At 37.0% G+C, this 20,861-nt stretch overlaps 1 protein-coding gene across 4 annotated transcripts in view; it reads right to left on the bottom strand.

Moving 5' to 3' along the window:
• Positions 1-20,861, bottom strand: part of KCNJ6 (potassium inwardly rectifying channel subfamily J member 6) — a 118,498-nt gene that overhangs the window by 53,262 nt on the left and 44,375 nt on the right. The window contains exon 2 of one of the 4 annotated variants that reach the window (XM_039369854.1): positions 8,185-8,236. The exons of the other annotated variants lie outside the window; for them this stretch is intronic. The gene's annotated coding sequence lies outside the window, so the exon portion shown is untranslated. The remainder of the gene's footprint in view (positions 1-8,184; positions 8,237-20,861) is intronic. 4 annotated transcript variants of the gene reach the window in all.

Raw genomic sequence — 20,861 nt, 5'->3', positions numbered from 1 at the left:
TGGCCACGCCCAGATTGTAGATCAGCGCCATGCCCACCATGCTTCATTGACAGAGGCTCGCAACCATGTTTCACTGGGACCGCCCCGCCTATGTGGGATAGCTACGGCTGGTGGCAGCATGGACACCAGCAGTGCTGGCAATCTAACCCCCTCCCATCATCCCTTCCTGAGTGAAGAGGAAGGAAAGAGATAGGAATGAGAAGCAGGGAAGGCAAGAGGGAGGGAGGGAGGGAGGGAGGGAGGGAAGGAAGAAAGGAAGGAAGGAAGGAAGGAAGGAAGGGAGGGAGGGAGGGAGGGAGGGAGGAAAATTAGAAGGAGGGAAGCAGGGAAGGAGGAAGGAGAGAATGAGGAAGGAAGGAAGGAAGGAAGGAAGGAGGGAGGGAGGGAGGGAGGGAGAGGCAACTTGGGAAGGAAGGAAGGAAGGAAAGAAGGAAGGAAAGAGATGGGAATGAAAAACAGGGAATGAAGGAGGGGAGGAAGCAAAGAAGCAAGGAAGCAAGGAAAGAAGAAAGGAGATGGGAATGAGAAGGAGGGAGGCAGGGAGGGAGGGGAAAAGGAAGGAAGGAGATGGGAATGAGAAGCATGGAAGGAAGGAAGGAAGGAAGGAAGGAAGGAAGGAAGGAAGGAAGGAAGGAAGGAAGGAAGGAAAATGAGGAGGGAGGCAGGGAAGGAGGGAGGGAATGAGGAAGAAAGGAAGGAAGGAAGGAAGCAAGGAAGGAAGGAGAGGCAACTTGGGAAGGAAGGAAAGAAGAAAAAAAGGAGATGGGGATAAAAACAGGGAAAGGAGAGGAGGAAGGGAGGGAGGGAGGGAGGGAGGGAGGGAGGAGATGGGAATGAGAAGGTGGGAGGCAGGAAGGGAGGGAAAAAAGAAGGAAGGAGATGGGAATGAGAAGCAGGAAAAGAAGGAAGGAAGGAAGGAAGGAAGGAAGGAAGGAAGGAAGGAAGGAAGGAAGGAAGGAAGGAAGGAAGGAAGGAAGGAAGGAAGGAGGCAACTTGGTTGGAGATGCCCCAGTTCACACAGTTCTGCTTCAATCCTGATCCATTGAGACTTCGGGTCAAAGGAGAAAGCAGTTTTGTGTTCTATTTTGTCACAGACAGAACTTTGTTGGCAATCCAAGTTAACATTGGTATTCTTGAATTGTGAGCTCTTAGGAATGTATCCCCTCCTTGTGTGTTGCAAACAGCCATTTCCAATGGGGAAAACAGGAAAAAACAGAGTGGAGAAAAATATTTTCCTTTGCTATATTTCTAGTCTGAATTAGACCAAGGCAGGCTCCCTACAGAAGAGCCCTTTATGTATTAATAGAAGAGCAACTAACCTACCTCTGGTCATAAATGCTAAAGCTATTGCACATAAAAAACAGAGGAGCTCTGATCAACTATCACAGCCACCATTTTGACAGTTTTGCTGTACTGTTGTCTGTGGACACCCTCACTAAATGCAAGCACGGGATAAACTGGGCCTACTTTGGTCTCAGTCTTTTAAGTGGCCACAAACTACTGGCAAAAGTGGCATTTGATCACAAGGCAAGGAGGCATTGAGAAATGTTTCCCCTTTTGCATTTGGGCATCCAAGAAGGGACAGGAAAGGAAAAAGGGAAAGAGGAAAGACAAAGAAAAAGAAGGAAAGAGGGGAAGAGAGCAAGGAAGGAAAAAAGAAGGAAAGAGGGGAAGAAAGAAAGGAGAATGAAGAGGGAAGAAAAAAAAAGAAAAGGGAAGAAGAAAGGAAGGAAGGAAGTAGATTATAATGAGAGGGAGGGAGGCTCTGAGGGAAGTCCTGCTTTAGCACTTGGCCACCAGCCGCCCTGCTACTCTTTCACCATCCCCTTGCCCCCTCTTCCTGGTCTATCCTGGTGGTCTCCCATCCTACCGTGAAGGATGCTTTGGTTACAAAGCCACATCTTCTCACATGGAGAGGGAGTGGGCCTCCCTCTGACCCACACACTTTGCCCTCCTGTGCCACCATGAGCAACCTGGCCAAGGAAGTGTGCACAACAGCAGCAACAGCCTCGAGGAGGAGGTAAGTGCATCCAGGTGCCCCCTCAGGGAAGTGGGGCTGGACTGGGTTGGGCTGCAGAGTCCTGGTGTCCTGGGAGCTCAAGGGCAGGGCTGGGTGCTTGTCCTCCACTGCTCAGGGCTCCAGGCAGCCCATGCCACCATCCAGGAGTCCCTCACAGGGCCCAAGAGGGATGGCGAGGCTCCTCCAATGGACCATAGCCTGGTGCCCACCACAGTTCCACCCTCCCACAGGCGCCCCCGACCTGAGTGATGTTGAGCTGGCTCCGCCCCCAGCCATTGACCTTGCTTGTCAAAAGGTTGCAAAAGGGGACCACATGATCCTGGGGCACTGTGACCATCAGAAAAATGAATCAGTTGCCATGCATCCAAAGGTAAATCATGTGACCCTGGAAATGCTGCAATGGTCATAAGTGTGAAAAACGGTTATAAGTCACATTTTTCAGTGCCATTGTAACTTCAAATAGTCACTAAGCGAACTGTTGTAAATTGAGGATTACCTGTATTTTATCACTTTTTTCCCCTTTTTTTAATCATCAAGTTTTTGACACCTTCCTAGGCAACTGGTGGCACTTGAATATTGCCATATCCTAAAAGTGGTACAATTGGTGAAAAGGTTGAAAAGCTCTGATCTATTGGACCTAGGCAATATTGGATCTATACTTGTTCCTGAAGTTGTTAAAAGTTGCTCTAAATGCAGGCCCTGAATTTAACCTTTGTTAGTCTTTTTCTTTTTTTGAACGTCCTTGGGTAAATTCAGTTGCTTTACCTTTCAAGATTCATGTCTTTTTATTGTTTAGTTTTTCTCTGTGTGTATTGTGAACCCAGAGTCTTTGGGGAATCAAGCAGTCTACAAATATAATAATAAATACCTTGAAAATTGCCCTGCAATTGTTAATATTCACTAAAAGCTGTGATTGTGAAAAGAAAAGAAAGCCTGTGATTTAGACAAGCATATTATCTAATCATTTTGTTTAGAGTGGCTAATACTTGCCTGAAGTAGTAGAGTATATGCCTACATACTTGGATTCTACAAAGGATGCATGTAGAAGAATGCTTATTCTGATGGTGATCAGACAATAAGATTAGCTGCTGACTTGTCTATTGTACTTGAGAACAAGCATTCTATTAGCTATGCATAAAATGCTTAACTTTGCATTAGTTGAAAAGGAAAAAAATAAATTCTAAATATCAAAACCCAGCAGGCCAGCAATCTTTGGGAACAGCTTCAATCTCTTTGCTCCTGTTCATTTTCCTGCCTAATTAAACAAGCATTCAGGCAGGCTTGGGTTGCAATAGTGCATTACTTTTAATGTTCTCAGGCACTTGAACAACCAGAATGCACACAGGAAGTCAGTATTAATTCATGCTCTTGTAAGCTGCCCAAATATTGATTTCCTGTCTTTTGGACTGTTTGACCTGATTCAGATTCTTTCCTTTCCCTCTCCTCCCCACTGATCTCCTCTTGCAACAAATATTTCTTTGAACATAATCAGCCAAACCTATACCTGGCAGCTAATGACAGATGAGGAAGAAAAACACAAAAAAACAAAGTGCATGAAGTAAATGAGCTGCTCTTTCAAGAGAGCATGGCGTAAGAGAGCAGGTAACAGTGCCTGCCTGTGTGATCACTGAAGCTATTGTTTAAGTCCGAACAACAGTTTCCTGTTAGCAGACTCAGTGCACTATTAACAAACCTAGAGATCAGCACCACAGGAGGAATCAAATATAGCTAGAAAAATGCATAATGAAGACTAAAATCTTATGCACACTTCCTTGGGACTGAGTTCTGTTAGATGTAATCTGACCTGCCTAGGAGTTAATATGATTTCTATTGGATTTTAAATACACCTAGATTAACAGTTCAGTTACATGCTGGCACAGTTTTTGTTTAATACTCGATGGAAAGAGCTGGGTTTTGTTTTTTTGCATTAGAGAAGGCAGTTCTTTACCAAATAAATACTTTGAATAATGTTTCCAGTAAGAGTTGAACAGGGATTGTGAGAAGGACATCCCTACCAACTTGTAACATGAAATAACAGGAAGAGCATACAAGCAATTTACAAAGCTCCAGTTCTACTGTTTCGGCAGTACTGAATGTCTTCTTCCAAATTGCTAATTGCTGAAAATTGACAGTGTAGCTTCCTATCATTTAAAGTGGAAAGCACACAAAAACCCATAACATGGGCTTTATGGGAGCAGAACTCCTCACCCAAAATAAGTGGGAAAGAAACAGATAATTGCAACTTTGCCCATGTATGTGACTCTATAGGACAGGTGAGGTTTTCCTGCAAGGTGAGCTTGATTTCTAGTGACTTTATAGATCAATCCATGTAATTTTTTTGACAGCTATAAGTGCAGCATGAATAGAAAGAAAAAAAGAATGAAAGGCAGAGTAACATTTCTTGTGTGTGTGTGATTGTGTGTTTTGTGTGTGTATAGTCATATACTTCATTAAAGGCATCAGGCTAGAAGGCAGATGATCATGACTTCTAACCATGACTTTTAATCCTACCTTAGGCATGAATCCAGACGGGTGACTTTGGACTAGGCCAGGGATAGGCAACCTTGGCTCTTTTATGACTCGTGGACTTCAACTCCCAGAATTCCTCAGGAATTCTGGGAGTTGAAGTCCACGAGTCATAAAAGAGCCAAGGTTGCCTACCCCTGGTCACTAGGCACTCAGAGAGAAACTCAGCCCTAGGAAGCAGACAATGACAAAGCATTTCCAAAAATCTTGCTTAAAAACTGCTATTATTAAAAGATTGGAAACAATTCTAACAATTTTCCCCATCTTTATATTTTAGCATCAAGGAAAAGTTTTCTGTATTTTTGCAGAGCCAACATGCCAGTTACGGTTTTCTTCTACAGTTCTGCTATAGCATATTAAATGATACAGGATTTTTATTTATTTACAACTCCTCCATAATTCTAAAAGTTGACCTGCAAGCTTCATGGACTGCACTATTTACAGGTTTTAATTAAAAAAAAAATTAAGTCACTAATATGTTGCTACTGCTTTGAAAGGGCATCTGTGGATTAACCTACATTTGAATGTAATGTATAGAATTATGCTGATTTGATTTATAAAATCTAATTTATCTTCACTGTTACAGTTACTGGGGGGCTTGTAGTGCAGACGTTTAGCAGGCAATAAGATTTGATCTCTTAAGGCAGCCATCATTAACAAAACTTTTATATAATACTTTGCAGTGTTAATTTTAAACACTGTCATCTGTTTCTAATTTTGAGAATTGGATAGTTTCTAGACAAATTCTAAAGTCATGCATTATGATATGTTAGAGCTAAAATTCTTTAAATGGGTTAATAATGATTCAGAAAAAGCACAGACAAAAAATGTATACTATTTGTAGACCTGCCATTCAAGGAAGTCAACCTATTAGATTTATTGTGATACAGGTATCAGCATTCAGCTAGGGTGGAGGTCATATGTTTATTGTTAATCTTATATTTGTTGTATACCCTTTTTTCTTTTTTGTGTTTTGTTTGTAATTCTTGTTTTCTTTTTCATTCTGTGTAAAACAACAAAATGTTTAAAGATTTTATAGAAAAAATGCTTCAGACATTATGTATGTGAAGTTCATCAAAGCAATCCTCTTTTCCAGGTTTTGTAGGATCCCGAAAACTAGCTCAACGTTTTTCAATCTCGATAACTTTAAGACAGCTATGCCGGCTGGGGAATCTGGGACTTGAAGTCCATGTGTCTTAAATTTGCCAAGGTAAGAAACAATAGTATAGCTGTTTTGACTCTTGAAAGCAGCAGCATTTGTTTTGCTTTATTTTTTGCAGCTTGCTTAGTCTTGTACAATGTCATATAAAATCACTGAATTATGGTTGTTCCTAAATGAAATTTTGGAGGCACTGTCCACCCTGATACACACAGGTACAATTTGCTATGCTATGCTGATGACATCTAGAGTTTAAGAGAATTGGGGAAGACAATGCAAAAATAGCAGGGTGTGCAGTAATTTGGGGCCTATTGGATCCTAAATAAAAGAAATGTATGAGGAATTATTGTAATTTATTTATATTGTCAATCACAAATATCCTATAACTATATATATCCTAATGGATGGAGGAAAAATAGAAAAAAAATTATAGACCTGGAACTAATATCCTTTGTAGAATATAAGAATTTACAAAGTCTGATTTGCATGATGGAAAAAATCTGTGTGGTTGCTAAGACTAGATGATGACTTGATGACACATAATCAGTCAATCAATCTGATTTGCACCTCACAATTCTGTAAGACATTTGTGTCAAACAGAGAAAACATGCAGAATGTGATTTCATATTTTTTTTCTAACTTTTTAAATGGCACATCAATCCTCATATCATAGAAGAAGTGCAGGGGATTTAAAGAAATATGTAAGGAGTCCTTGAATTTTTCCTGAATAGCGATTACATGATGCCATATTTCACCCAGAAGACTAGTTACATAATTTCCTATTAGGCATAGCTGAAGAGAATTTGATGATGAAGGCTGACAGCGGGTCATGAAGTTTTGCAATCAGTCATTTTCCTATATCAAGCCCTCAATCAAAATGAACTGGAGAAAAATATCCAGAACACAGGAAGAGAAATTTGTAGAAATTGAGAAACGGGAAACTAGAGCTAAGCTTCTACCACTAGAACTTTCTAGATATAGTGGATTGTCATACTTTGTAGCTCTAGGATTCATTGTCATTTTCATGGTATAAAACTATCTTACTATTTGTCCTTAGAGGATGTATCCCCAGGGCCCCCACCTTTGTCTCATATCCAGTCTTCCACAGAGTAGATTATATTTGTTTTTTGCTGTTAAAAGTAGTTTCTCCCCCTTCTTCTCCTATAACCTATAACCACAGTGTAGGCACAGCATGAACTTTTACCAAGGCTTGGTTATGTCCACTTTTGGTTTTTTACCATAATTTTCTTCAGCTTCTCAGTAAACAAAGGAGCCTGTTGGAATCAATACATGCGTGGAAGCCTCACAAGAGCATTACAGTGTTTGGCTTTCTTTTGGTTCTTGAGACCAACAGATAAATTACCTGCCAAGTTTTGGAATCCTTCTGGATCCGTTAGATATTCTAAAAAATCTGCCATTTGCATGGAAGTGACAGGATTCCTGTTCTTTTAATGCAACTAATATGTGGCTTACTCACTGTTCAATCAAATTCTTGAATTTTTGATTTCTGGGCTCATGCAAATGAGTAACACAAACCTGTCAACATAACACACCTGTCTGCCAGCAATGGAGACAGTAGTAGAACAAACATCTTTACAGAAAAGTATAATCTATGATTAAAGTGATCCAAAAAGAATTGTCATCCTAGAGAAAGGCAAAATCATTCCGAATAATTTTTACTAATTTTATCTCTGGCAAAAGGCAAAAGTTATGTTACTTGCCTCATTTTTATCTTTCATAAGTCTCTATGAAGATGGAAAACAAAAATTAAAGGTCAGTTATAACTGCTCCAACTAATGTGTGTGAAGGAACAACTTATTCCTGTAGTGACGCAGTGGTTAGAATGCAGGCTAACTCTGCATTCCACTGCCGGGAGTTCGATCCTTATGAGCTCAAGGTTGACTCAGCCTTCCAACCTTCTGAGGTTGGTAAAATGAGGACCAAGATTGTTGGGGGGAACATGTTGACTCTATAAACTGCTTAGAGAGGGCTGTAGTGCACTATGGAGTGGCATATAAGTCTAAGTGCTATTGCTATTGCTATTATTTCTCTGATTTTCCTAGATTCCTGCAATGTGTACATTATATCTCTGGGCCTTTCTTCAACATCAAGACAGGAAACAGCATATATCAATATTAGCATTTCTTATTGAGCAAAGAAGATGTCTTCAGAGGCTGGATTTAGAAATACAAACACAGAATATTGCTTCTGACACAATTAAATAAAGCATTTATTTAGGAACATGTAAAGGAGAGAGACGTGTATTAATACTCTTTGCCATGTGAATTATCACTGCCTTTATATTTATTAAATATAAATATGCAAGTCATATTAAAAATAGAGAATTCATACTTAACAGTGGAGGTCAGTCAATAGTTAAAGAAAACAGAAATAGCAGGTTCAAGGCTTCCACCTCTGACTTTGCCAAGGAGGTCTGAATAAAATAATTTAATGAATGAAAAAAGTGTGAAAGCTTTACCTTTATATTTCCAGCTGAACCAGCAGTAGTTGCTGCACAGCACCTCAGAGACCTGAAGTAGGTACAAATGTCAATTTTGAGTTGTCAAACTAATGTTAGTTTTATTTTATTCTCCCAATATCATACATCCTTGAAGAAAGCAGATGACCATGCAGCGTATTCATAATTCAAGTTAATCAAAACATAGTTTTTGTAAAAACAGCTGTGTTTAACAATAATGACAGTTCCTATCAAGCTTTTACTGAGGGGAGGAAACAAGAAATTTAGAGTTTGCGACTGAAAATTGTTGCTAATGTCCCTAACCTTCAAGATGACAGTTTTATCAATACAGCCTACAGTTTACAATTATCATATTCTCAGATATTTAAAATGATTAAATGTTTCAAACTCCTCTGAATTTAGACGTGGCTTATTTTGGACAAGGAAAACCATCTAAATATAATAGTTTTATTAATTTATTTGCCCCTACTGGAGTCATATAGTGCTCCTTATAACCACCATCACCCTCCTTAATTTAATTTAATTAATTTTTCAAATTTATACGGCTTCACAAAACAAGGGAGGTATATAAGGACATCCTGAAGGATAGCACCTTGAAAACGGTAACTGATTCTCAGATGACAATCACCCTATATCCTTTCTGATCCCAATCCATTTCTTTAACTTGTGAATGTGTAGCCTTCAGCTCTGAGTCTATATTTGGTTTAAAGAAGATCAAATTGGGTCATGCATGTGAGCTTTTTTTGCTACTTGTGAAGAGGAGAAAAATGTATCAGAAAGAGAATGAGAACAAGAAAGGGTGGGGGTCAGAAACAGGGGGAAAAGGATGTGTCACTAAAGAATAGGGGTTCCCATCCATTTTGGTTGATTCCTGAGAAGTGGGGCTCCAAGTAAAAAAAATATAGCCTTTTCCAGCCCACCTTGGAGAACTCCAAATGAAACTTCAATTTAAGTGGTTGATCCACAGAGGAGCCCCTCTGACTCCTGAAATTTTGTTACTGATTTGTGGTTGAGCTGAGACCATCTTGGAGATTTTGGTGATATTGGAAGTAACAAATTTCAGCCTTTCATGGAGTGCTGTTATATATAATGATACTGTAAACAAGTTAAAACAGCTAAGAATGAGGGAAATAAAAAAATTGTTTACAGAATTTGTTGCTCAAGCTAAAACAAGATACAAAGAGCTGTTGACCTGCCAAGACACTCTGGACTAGATTCAAAGTCATGCATGAAAAAAAGTTGCTTTATCAATTTTCCTTATGTGGAACATAAGCAGATTTTAGTGAATGCCATAGTAAAATGCATGCAAAATGCATTACTGATAGAATCAGCACAGTCTAATGGGTATCTTCTTCACAATCTCCCCATCTTATTGGTTTTTTTTAAAAAAAATTCTTTGCAGATCTGAGTATGCTAAAATATTACAAGCAGCTATAACATAAAAGTTTTAGAATATGAAGGGAAAAAAACCTTGCATGTGATTTCCAGATTTGTGCTCAGGGCTGATAAGAAACATGAAGCAGTCCACAAAAACTAGCCTTATAGCCCGAAAACAAGGGATAAAGACAGGATATATCTACTGCAATCTCTAGCTTAGTTTTGGCTTATCTTTGGATCCTTGGCTTATCCATGGATTACTTGGTACAAGGTAATTTTATAATCCAGAAACTGTTCTTAATTATCTCAAGCAACAGATGGATACTCAGATTGTTGCAGATTTATCCCACTAGTGTATTCAGAAAAGATATATTGGTTGGAGGATTTATGGAGGATATTACATCTTTCTCACGATCCCCCATCCAAACAGATACATATTTATACATACTATAATGCTTGATGCAGAGGGAGATATATCTCCCCTTTGGTATTATCATCTTTAATTTTTTTTTCAGAATAAAATAACAAAAAGTAGGGTCCCTATGTACTTGCCATGTTCCACCTGAGAGTGCCTAATAATGTAGAATTTTTATTTTTTAACATTTCAGCTTTAGTCAGTTATTCTTTACCCCCCATTCTTTGTGTTTCAAAATATGCATATACAGGTAGATTTGTATTTAGAATTTAGCATATTTTCCTATCTTTGAGATGTAAGAATATATGATTTTCATAGGTAGGAGACTTTGTGTTTTTATTTTGTTACTAATATTAAATATTGTAAAGTTTAAGACAATGTTTCAATTTTCTGATTTTTTTAAGCATTTCAAAAATTTTCACTGTAGTCCTAGAATCTGCAAAATAATTTATTTTCAATGTTTTTGTATTATTATTATTTTACAAAAAGTCTCCTACCTATGGAAATCATATAATTTCTGGTATGGAAAGGTAAATGGCTGAGAGGTGTAGCTGAATGAAGATGATTTTTCATAAATTGAAGACAATGAAGTCTGAAAGGAGTTTTTCTTCCCATGAGGAAAACATATTAATTTGATATTGGATTGATCAGACATTAAGAAATGGAAATTTGAAGTAACAATTAAATAATTTTCTAATTTCTAATTTTATTATTGAACAAGAGATTTTGAACTTTGAATGATATTTTATAATTCTGGTAGTTAAAAACTGAGATCACTGGATGGCTTAGATAAATTTTTATGCCCCTTCAAAATGGGTACTTTTCATTTTACACCATTGTTTTTGTAATCTTTTTGAATTACAGAGGGACAAATATTTTTTCCTGTGGGATTTAGTCTAATTTTGTATCCATTTGTGGATTGGAATAAGATTCTAAGGGGGGGGGGGAAGGCATGATTGGGTTTGAAATATTCTCCATGCATACATCTCTGAATTTAACTTAATGGACATATGGCAACAATTTAACTCAAATAAGCAAGAATATACTTTTATATTTTCTCTGTATAATACATATTCAAGACTGAACATTTTTTTAAGTATTTGGGTTGACAATTGGTATATGAAATAAGTTTGTAGGAAAGCACAGCTCCTACCTTGCTGGACATATGTCAGCAATCTTTTGAAAAACTAGTTCAGCCAGCCATATAATGAAACTTATGTAACAGTTACTTTGAAAACTAATAAAAGCCCTATAACAGTAGCTCAGTATCTTTGCTAAATGTGGATGCTAAGATTTCAACAATCACTCTAGCAAAAGTTATTACCTTCAATAATTTCTCTGTTGAGACTTGGTTTTGTGAAAGCGTGTGAAGTTGTAGACAAAATTAGACTTTAGTTTTTTCTTTAGTTTTCAATGCTACAACTATTTTGGTATTATGAGATGCAGAAAAGTCTTCAGTATGGTAAAAACATTTTTTTCTGGTACAAGTGATGAAGTTTGGATATAGCTTGCCATATTTATTTACTGGATTAAAAATGTTCCATTTCCAACTCCAGTTCTTGGGTAAAGATGAATAGGAATATTTTTTACTGAAATCAAAATGTGACACTTGAAAAATTGCTATGATTAATTTCCAGTTTAGTTTTCACCCAGCATCCTGCCAATCAATCCCTACATCTCTATACAAGCAGGAACATGTGTCAATTAGTTCAGCAAGCAAAATATATAACTTGATGTTTATTTATTAAACATTCAGCATACGTATAAAAACACTTAACTGGCAAAAATAGGATAAAAGCAGGGAAAGAGACACATTTATACTAATATTGTATATAAACAATTTACACTAATACTGTATATCAAAAGGCATAGAACTTTCCAGAGCCACTGGGAACAATACTGCAAGCAAGTAGCATGGGGAATCCCAAAGATAATGTTTTTTGGTTATTTCAGCCTTAACTGTTTAATATATATAATGGCAGCAGATAGAGATGGAATGTAGGACACAGGTGAGCTCTACTCTCCTTCCTTTGTATTGCCACAAAGAAATATATCAAGATTGCCCTTTATCTCCTTTAATGTTTCATTTGGTGCTTGAATCCCTGGAATGGTTGTTGATTTATAATTTTGATTTATAAGCCTGCTCCAGCTGAAAACCAACTCTGGGCAGTATAAAATTAATAAGTTAAATTCAGATCAGTATGTCAATCGGATAAAGTAATGTTCTTTTTAAAAACCTTTAAGCATTACAGAAGAATATATATTACCTAATACAGATGAATGGCAATATATAGCTAAAACACTTGTTAGGTAACCTTGTTTTTCCTGAGATCCCATAGCTTCAGAAATTCTAAAAGCATTGGATGTTTGGAGAACAGTTATGGAGGCCAACCATTTTATTATCCAGCAGGTGAATAATATATGAGAAATTGTAACTAATGAACCACAAAAATTAGTGTAGTCAAGTTTTAAGAAATATTATGTAAATTTTGAAAAAATTTCAAAATTTTCTTGAATCCAGCAAAAATAATTGAGAGGGGTTTTTTATGTCTCAAAGGATAGCAACAGATTTGATGAGGGTTCTGATGAAGAAAATTCCAAACTATTTTTTTCGTTGCTGTTGTTAAATTAGCTTGGATATAGAGGTGCTTCTTTCTGCTGCTGATTCACTATACCATTTCTGTTTGTTCCAAGCAGAACTGACCTCATATATTGAGGTATCTGCTTCAGGCAACTGATATGAGATGATGCGAAAAGACTGTTTTTTAAAGTTATTGTTGCATTTCTAGCATGCAATGAGATTGTGGGATTTCCTGCTTGAATTGTAAAAATAATTTGGCTAGCTTTGAATACAATACATTTCGCCTTGGGGTGGGAGATGCCAGTTGCTGCCTTCTATCTGCAGAAAATCTTAGGCTGATCTTCATTCCATGGCAATTGATCCAGGTGAGACAGGTCTTGGTTCTCCTAATTAATAAAGCTGGGCTATTTGAATATGTGTGGACTTCAATTCCCAGAATCCTTCACTCAAGAATTATGGTTAGGGAATTCTGGGAGTTGAAGTCCACACATTTTCAAGTGGCCAAGGTTGAGAAACAGTAGGTAAGAGAATTGACAGATGGATCAGATCAGCTTTGTTTTCCTCCAAATAAGAGGGTACTGAAAATGCTTGTAAATGTTGTTTTATTTACAGATATATATGTAGACTGTAAGAAAGTTCAGCCAACATGTTAACTGAGCTATCTTTATATATGCTCTTAAAATAAACTTTGATGTTTTGTTTTGCACATCACCTTTTTGCTTTAATCATTCAGCCCTCTAGCTGGCAATCATGAGTACAGTTACCATATGTGAGTTGCACAATCATCTTTGGTGTCCCTATTCATAAGACTCTCTTGGTGTCAACTGGCAATTACCTTCCAATCAATCTGCACTGAGGAAGCAATCTGTACTCTGGATCACTAACAAGCAATCTCTCTAATAAAGACATCTTAATGATATTTATGACAGATGTATATTGCTTGGGAATGTTGGTTTCTGAGGAAACTAAGCCTAATGCTCGTCAAGCTGTGAGACTGGTGTTCTGCTACATTTGGCAGCATTGCTTCTTTTTCCTAAATATCAGCAATAGCATTACGTAAGCACTCACGGTAAAGCCAGAAAAATCTCATATATGGGCCATCAGTTTTCGATTCCTTTCTGTCAAAGTTCCCCGGGAATGAAACTGATTATTTAAATATGGATTTTCATCAATGTTTTGGATTTGCACTCTAAAAATCAGTCGTAGATGGCTCATTTATTTGCACAGTCCTATTCATTAAAATAATAAAACACTCCATATCTGATTTTGGCAATCTTTCTTTTCCCCTTAGCTTACATCCCAGCTTCTCCTATTCTGAGGCATTTTTAAAGTGCTGGAGGGGTTTCCACAGGGGAGGGGTAGGCAGCACATTTCACTTCCATTAGCCTTGTTGCTTTTGTCTAAAAGTGGATCCAATCGAATGGCTATAGGTCTTTTCAATTTGCCAAATATATATGAAATATTGGCAGCTTTATCTGCTTTCAGATGCACTGATATAGTAACAAAATGTTTCCCTCATTTCTTTCCACTTTATAAAATAATAGCTGTTCAACTGAATGACAAATTGAACCTCAAAACCTTGGGATAAATTGTGATTGCATATGAACAATGGTTTTGCAATTCAACTCGTCCACATTTCTGCTTATTCTGATTAACTTGCCAGTCAATATATCACAATCAAATTACAATTTCCATGACAGATTGTAAATTATAATGATCTCAAATAACAGGAACTCTAAATTGATTCCAAATTATAAGAGTTCAATAAAGGTCACCATTGCAATTATCTTTCCCTGGGCTTCTGTATTGGGGAAAAAATACAGGATGACATGGTGCATTCCTTTTCTACATTATGAACCATATATTCCTACTTCCATAAGATGTTTAAGTTCACCTGAAAATATGACAAAATTTGCAATTAATGGGTTTGCATTATATTTTCAAGCTTATAGATTGTATCACAACTTATGAAAAAAAAATCAACTCTCCTTTACATCAAAAATATCTCTGAGACAACTAATATGCTATTACAAGCACTTGGCATCACTGTAGCACACAAAGTAACATAATCCCTCTAAAACCTCTCAAACAAATAAAAAGATCTTGTAGTCAAAGAAGAAAGAACAGGGGGAATTTATAACATACAACAGAGGTCCCCAACCTTTTGGGCACTAGGGACTGGTTACGTGGGGAGAGGTTTTTCCCATGGACTGGTGGGGGTGTGTTTTCATGTGCTGACTGCATCCGGCAGATGGGGCTTTGCTTCTTTGTGTGGCTCGGTTGCTGGTGTGCCATGGCCCGGTACTGTCCACAGACTTGGGGTTGGAGACCCCTGACATACAATACAGGGACTGTAACAGCCACTACATAGCATAAACAGATGGAAGATTGGAAGAATGCATCCATAAGCATTAACTGTCAGACAGAAGACTTAAAAATTCCATGAACCTTCATTCACATAGTCAAATTCAACCACATTTTCCATTGGGGAACTGTCAACATTTGAGATCAAGCCATATCCCAAAATGCAAAGGAATCCCTAGAAGCTTGGCATTCTGACAAATCAGCCACCAACAAACATTTAGAGATAAACCCTACTAACATACCATATTACAAATATAACCAACAATCGAGGAGAGAAACAAACAATTCAGAGCACATCCTTCCTAGCAAAAAACTCTTAGATGAGCAGGAAACAGCATTCAATAAATAATCAGGGAAGAAAGAAACCACACCCCAGCTAAGACAATTGTAAGGGCAAGCTTCTGTATATAAACAACTACCATCAATCTCCCATACACTGGTGATGTTATCATAAAACATCTGCAGGGAAACAACCAAGTTCAGAGAATACCAAGAATCCAAATGTCCTGTATATTCCAACAGAAAATAGGACTAGGATTTATATCATACATTTAGGAGATAGCTTCCATTTTAAGAAGGTAATCAATACCTTTGGTTAGGACATTGGGTAGGGAATTGAGTTGGACTGGTGATAATTGTATGTGTGACTGAGTTTTAAAAATATTTTATATACCTTGAGGTATTCAATTATGATATGGCATACCATTGAAATAATGGTAACAAAGGTTGTAGTGATATCAAATATGCAGTTTGTTGTTTCTCTGTCAACTCATCTACTTATTTCATTTTCTAAATATCATTGCAAGAACATTTGTGACCAGTCAAGATGGGATTGAGTCAAAAAAGTGGGCTGTGATGATTTTTATCTATCAAGAGTGTGTATTTATAGCTAGAGCATTAGAGGCATCCCCTGATAACATGATAGTGTTAGTAACTTCTTCCCTATCTTGCAAGTTTTAGCTGACCCATAGTTTGTAATAAAAAAAGAAAGTAGATAAAAGTACCTGTCTCTGAGGGCTTCTGCCTAACTCACCATGTCCAACTGTGGGGGTATGATTCCCTCTATTTAACAGTATCCTCCCAAACTCCAACAAACATTTCTAACTCTGCAAGAATTAGTGTGATGAGACCCTTCATCACTTTTCAGTTTCCACCCTGCTGACATTTGGTCAATCCTTCAAGACCTGGATATCTTCAAGGGCCCGTGGGTTGGCTAAACCCATACTTATGATTTTCTTTGCTATGTCTGTGGTTATGTGGTTGAGGTGATTGCCTCAGCCATTGTTATTATTATATTATTGTTTATACTGTTCATTATTTTGGGTTTGCTGGTTTTTACTCTTATGTTCACCACCTAGATTATGGTTGTAAGATAGACCTCTGTATAAATTAGTATGATAAATCAAGGCATGCCAGAATAATAAGAGTTGGAAGCGACCTTGAGGTCCTCTAGTCCAACCCCCTGGTCAAGCAGGAAACCTTATACCATTTCAGACACATGGTTGTCCAGTCTCTTAAAAACTTCCAATATTAGAGCATTCACAACGTCTGGAGGCAAGACATCGCACTGGTTAATTGTTCTAACTGTCAAGAAATTTCTCCTTAGTTCTAGGTTGCTTCTCTCCTTGATTGGTTTCCATCCATTGCTTCTTGTCCTGCTTCAGGTGCTTTGGAGCATAGATTGATCCCCTTTTCTTTGTGGCAGTGCCTCAAATATTGGAACATTGCTATCATGTCATCCCTAGTTTTTCTTTTCCTTAAACTAGACAACCTAATTCCAGCAACTGTTCTTCATATGTTTTAGCTTCCAGCCCCTGAATCATCTTTGCTGATCTTCTTTGTGCTCTTTCTAGAATCTCAACATCTTTTTTATACTGTGACCAAAACTGGATGCAGTATTCCAAGTGTGGTCTTACCAAGACATTATAAAGCAATACTAACACATGATCTTGATTCTAACCTTCTGTTAATACAGTTTAGGCTTGCATTGACTGATGGTTCATATTTAAGTGACTGCCCATTAGGACTCTAAGTTCTTATCACTTATTGCTATTGAGCCAAGTTTCACATAATCTGTACCTGTACATTTGGTTTTTCTTGCCTAAGTGTGAAACCTTACTTTTCTCTCCATTGAATTTCATTTTGTTAGATAGGGGTCCAATGTTCAAATCTGTCAAGATCCATCTGAATCTTTTTTTTTATTGAAAATTTTTAAATATTTTTACAAAAAGCAAAAAACAAAAAAACAACCCTAACCCACCCACCCCAACCCTCCCTCTCCATCCCCCCCCGACCTTCCCAGAGCTGAATATAGGCTTAATTAAAATTTTTAAGAATCTTAAAAAAAATTGAAAAAGTATAAATCATAAATATATCTAAATACCTTACATAAACAACTTATAAAGTAATTAACAATAAAATATATGTAAAAAAAAGCATAAGTATTAAAAAGAAAAAGTACTTGAAAGAAAAAGAGATAATAAAAAAAAGAAAAGAGAAAGAAGAAAAGAGATATAAAAAAGTACAATCTATAAAATATTAAAGTTTATATACAAGTTATTAAAAAGCTAAATGATATTTTTTATATCCAATTTATATTGTATAAAATTTATCCATTTTTCCCATACCGCAAAGAATTTCTCTTGCAATTGCTCCTTTAAGAAAGCCGAAATCTTTGCCATTTCCGCCAAACAAGAAACTTTTAAAAACCACTCTTGCAAGGTAGGCAAGGATTCCTTCTTCCAATATTGCCCTACTAACAGCCTAGCGGCCGTAATCAAATTTAACATCAATATAACTTCCTTAGCATCACAATCAATAACAATACCTAACAAAAACAATTGTGGGTTAAATTTTACCCTCTTTCTAAAAATTCTTTGAATATTCCACCATATCTTAAACCAAAAGACTTTTATATTTTTACACGACCACCAAATATGATAATAAGTAGCATCCAAATAACCACATCTCCAACATTTAGGCTGTAGGTCAGGATACATAAGAGACATTTTTTGTGGATCAAGGTGCCATCTATAAAACATTTTGTAAAAATTCTCCCTTAAGTTCTGGGCTTGTGTAAATTTAACATTCCTCACCCAGATAGTTTCCCAGGTATCCAGTAGAACTGGTTCACCAAAATTTTGTGCCCATTTAATCATACAATCTTTGATTAGTTCTGATTCTGAATCCAGTTCTACTAGAACCCCATAAATTCTCTTAATATGGGTTCGCCTTTGATCTTTTACTTGTTTAAAAAGATTTCCATCTTCTCTAAGCAAGCCCGTATTACGATCCATCTTCCATCTATCCACTATTTGTCTATACTGAAACCATGAATAGGTAATATTTTCATGTACTAAATCTTCCAAAGATTTTAACTGCCAATTTTGACCATCCCATCTAAGTAGTTGTGTATAAGAAGCCCTATCCATCTTAACTCCTCTCCTTATCCCCTCTATCGCATGCCAAGGTATAGCCCATAATGGTATTTTAAAATCACTTTTATAATATTTCCTCCAAACCCGAAGTAAAGAAATCCTTATAATATGAGATTTAAAAACCCGGTCCACTTTTTTATTAAAAATTAGATAGGCATGCCATCCAAAAAGTAAATCCCCAACCCTCCAAATGGAGTATTTCTACATTTGTTAAATTAACCCAATCACTAATTAAAGCCACAGCATCATAATATAATTTCAGATTCGGTACCTTGAGTCCACCTCTCTCACGGAAGTCTTGCATAATTTTAAGCTTTACCCTTGGTTTTTTACCTGCCCAAATAAATTTGTTAATACCTTTCTGCCATTCATTTAAATTAACCTCATTCTTTAAAATAGGTAACATTTGAAATAAAAAGAGAAATTTTGGCAGGACATTCATTTTAATCACTGCAATTCTTCCCATAAGAGATAAGTGTAACTTCTCCCAATTTTTCAAATCTTTTTGTACCCTGACCCACAGCCTTTCATAATTGTTTTTATACAATTTTACATTAGAAACAGATAGGGTAACCCCCAAATATTTTATCTTATCAACAACTTCAAAGTCTATCAGATTAACCAAAATCTGCTTATCCAAATTAGTCATATTTTTAGATAATATTTTAGTCTTATTGTTATTAATTTTAAAACCCGAAACCCGTCCATATTGGTAAATCAGTTGTCCTGATAAGGCTGTTACTATATCTTGCCTCAAAATAGTATTATTCTCCTCTAAGAGCTCCTTCATTTCCTTTCTACTTTCAGATTTATTCTGTTCAAGAAGGTCCTTCATTTGCTCTCTGATTTGGGATACAGCATTTCCCATTATATCTTTCATGTCTTGTACAGATAATACTGGCAAAGGAGGAGAAGGTGGAGGTGTAGCTTTAGGTTGCTGTACTGATAGTGTAGCTTTAGGTTGTTGTACTGGTAGAATTGCAGGAGAAGAAGCCACCTTAGAAACTGTAGAAGCTGGTTGCCTCTTTGAAGCCATTTTTAAAAATCTTATTCTCTCTTTCTTCCTTCTTAAAAAGAAAAAAAAGTACTAAAATCCTCAAAGTTTAAAAACAAAAACAAAGCAGAGTGCAAAAAAAAGCTTCAAAGCCACCAGAACACTTTCAAAAAAAAAAAGAAAAGCTTAAAAGAAAAGAACTATATAGTCCATTACGTTCCGTTTAAATCAATGCTTTCTTTCCGGGAAAAAAACAAAAAAAACAAAGGCACTTTCAAATCGCCATCTTACTTTCACTCTCCGCACCAGCAAAAGACAAAAGAAAAAGAAATCAACATAGACTAAAAGAGAAATGAGACACTACAAGTAAAATCCTTTAAACAGCTCTGTCCACTTTAAAAGTCACTCACCAGAACACTTTAAGCGCAGAGATGGTAGCGGCGTTTCACTTTGTTTCCGAGGAAACAAAAACAGCTGGGAGGCGGAGAGAACACGAACTCCGAGGGAGCGCTCTTTCTACCCCCCCCCAAAAAAAACTCCAGGGGGAGTTAAGAGGTTCTACCTCTATTCGTGTAGTTCTCTACCCCTTCCCTTCGCCTGGGAAGGGGATTTCGAGCCGCGGGCCAGCTGATGTCCACTGTGCTCCGCAGATCTAACGCCGTCCCAGGAGGACAGCTACCATGTAGCCGCCATCATCGTCGCTAACCACCGGAAGTGTCCAAGATCCATCTGAATCTTGAGCTTATCTTCTGATGTGTTGGCTATTCCTGCCAGCTTGGTGCTGCTGGAAATTTGATGAGTTCTTCTTCTATATCCTCATCTAAATCATTTATAATGATATTGAAGAATACTGGTCCTAAAACAGAGCCCTGGACTACCCCATTGCTTACTTCCCTTCATGTAGATGTAGTTCCATTAAGGACTACATGTTGAGTGTGGTTAGTCTCAATCAGTTACAAATCCATCTGGTGCTGATGCTGTTTATCCCACATTTTCTAGCTTGCCAAGAAGTAGGTTGTGGTCTACTTTGTCAAATGCCTTACTGAAATCCAAGTATATTATGTCCATAGCATTTTGCTTGTCCACTAATTTAGTCATTTTGTCAAAGAATGAAATAAGATTTGTTTGACATGATCTCCATTGTTTTTTGCATGCTATTAAGAACCCATTCAGGATGAATGAAATCAGCCATGTGGTATTTTCCTTATGTCTTAATATATGCCAGAGATGGATGAAACAATGAATTTTTTGTATGATTGGATACCCACATTTACTCTAGTCCATTCAAATATAAGTGCATTCTCATGTGCTCAGTACTATAGCTATTCCATGCATTCATTTCTAAACTGTATTCAATGATTACAGCAGTCTGTAATTAAAATAGAAAAGCCTAGAAAGGTCATACTTTCTATACATACGGTTTTCTCCAACATACATATTTTAGATATCATTATATAACTTTCTCAAATGTGTACATTTTGCACGTAACCTTCCCTCACATATACATTT

Source organism: Crotalus tigris, unplaced genomic scaffold (assembly GCF_016545835.1).
Source record: "Crotalus tigris isolate CLP2741 ecotype Arizona unplaced genomic scaffold, ASM1654583v1 scf7180000017601.7605149639:7615979, whole genome shotgun sequence".
Lineage (NCBI taxonomy): Eukaryota > Metazoa > Chordata > Lepidosauria > Squamata > Viperidae > Crotalus > Crotalus tigris.
This window is presented reverse-complemented; position numbering and strand designations above follow the sequence as displayed.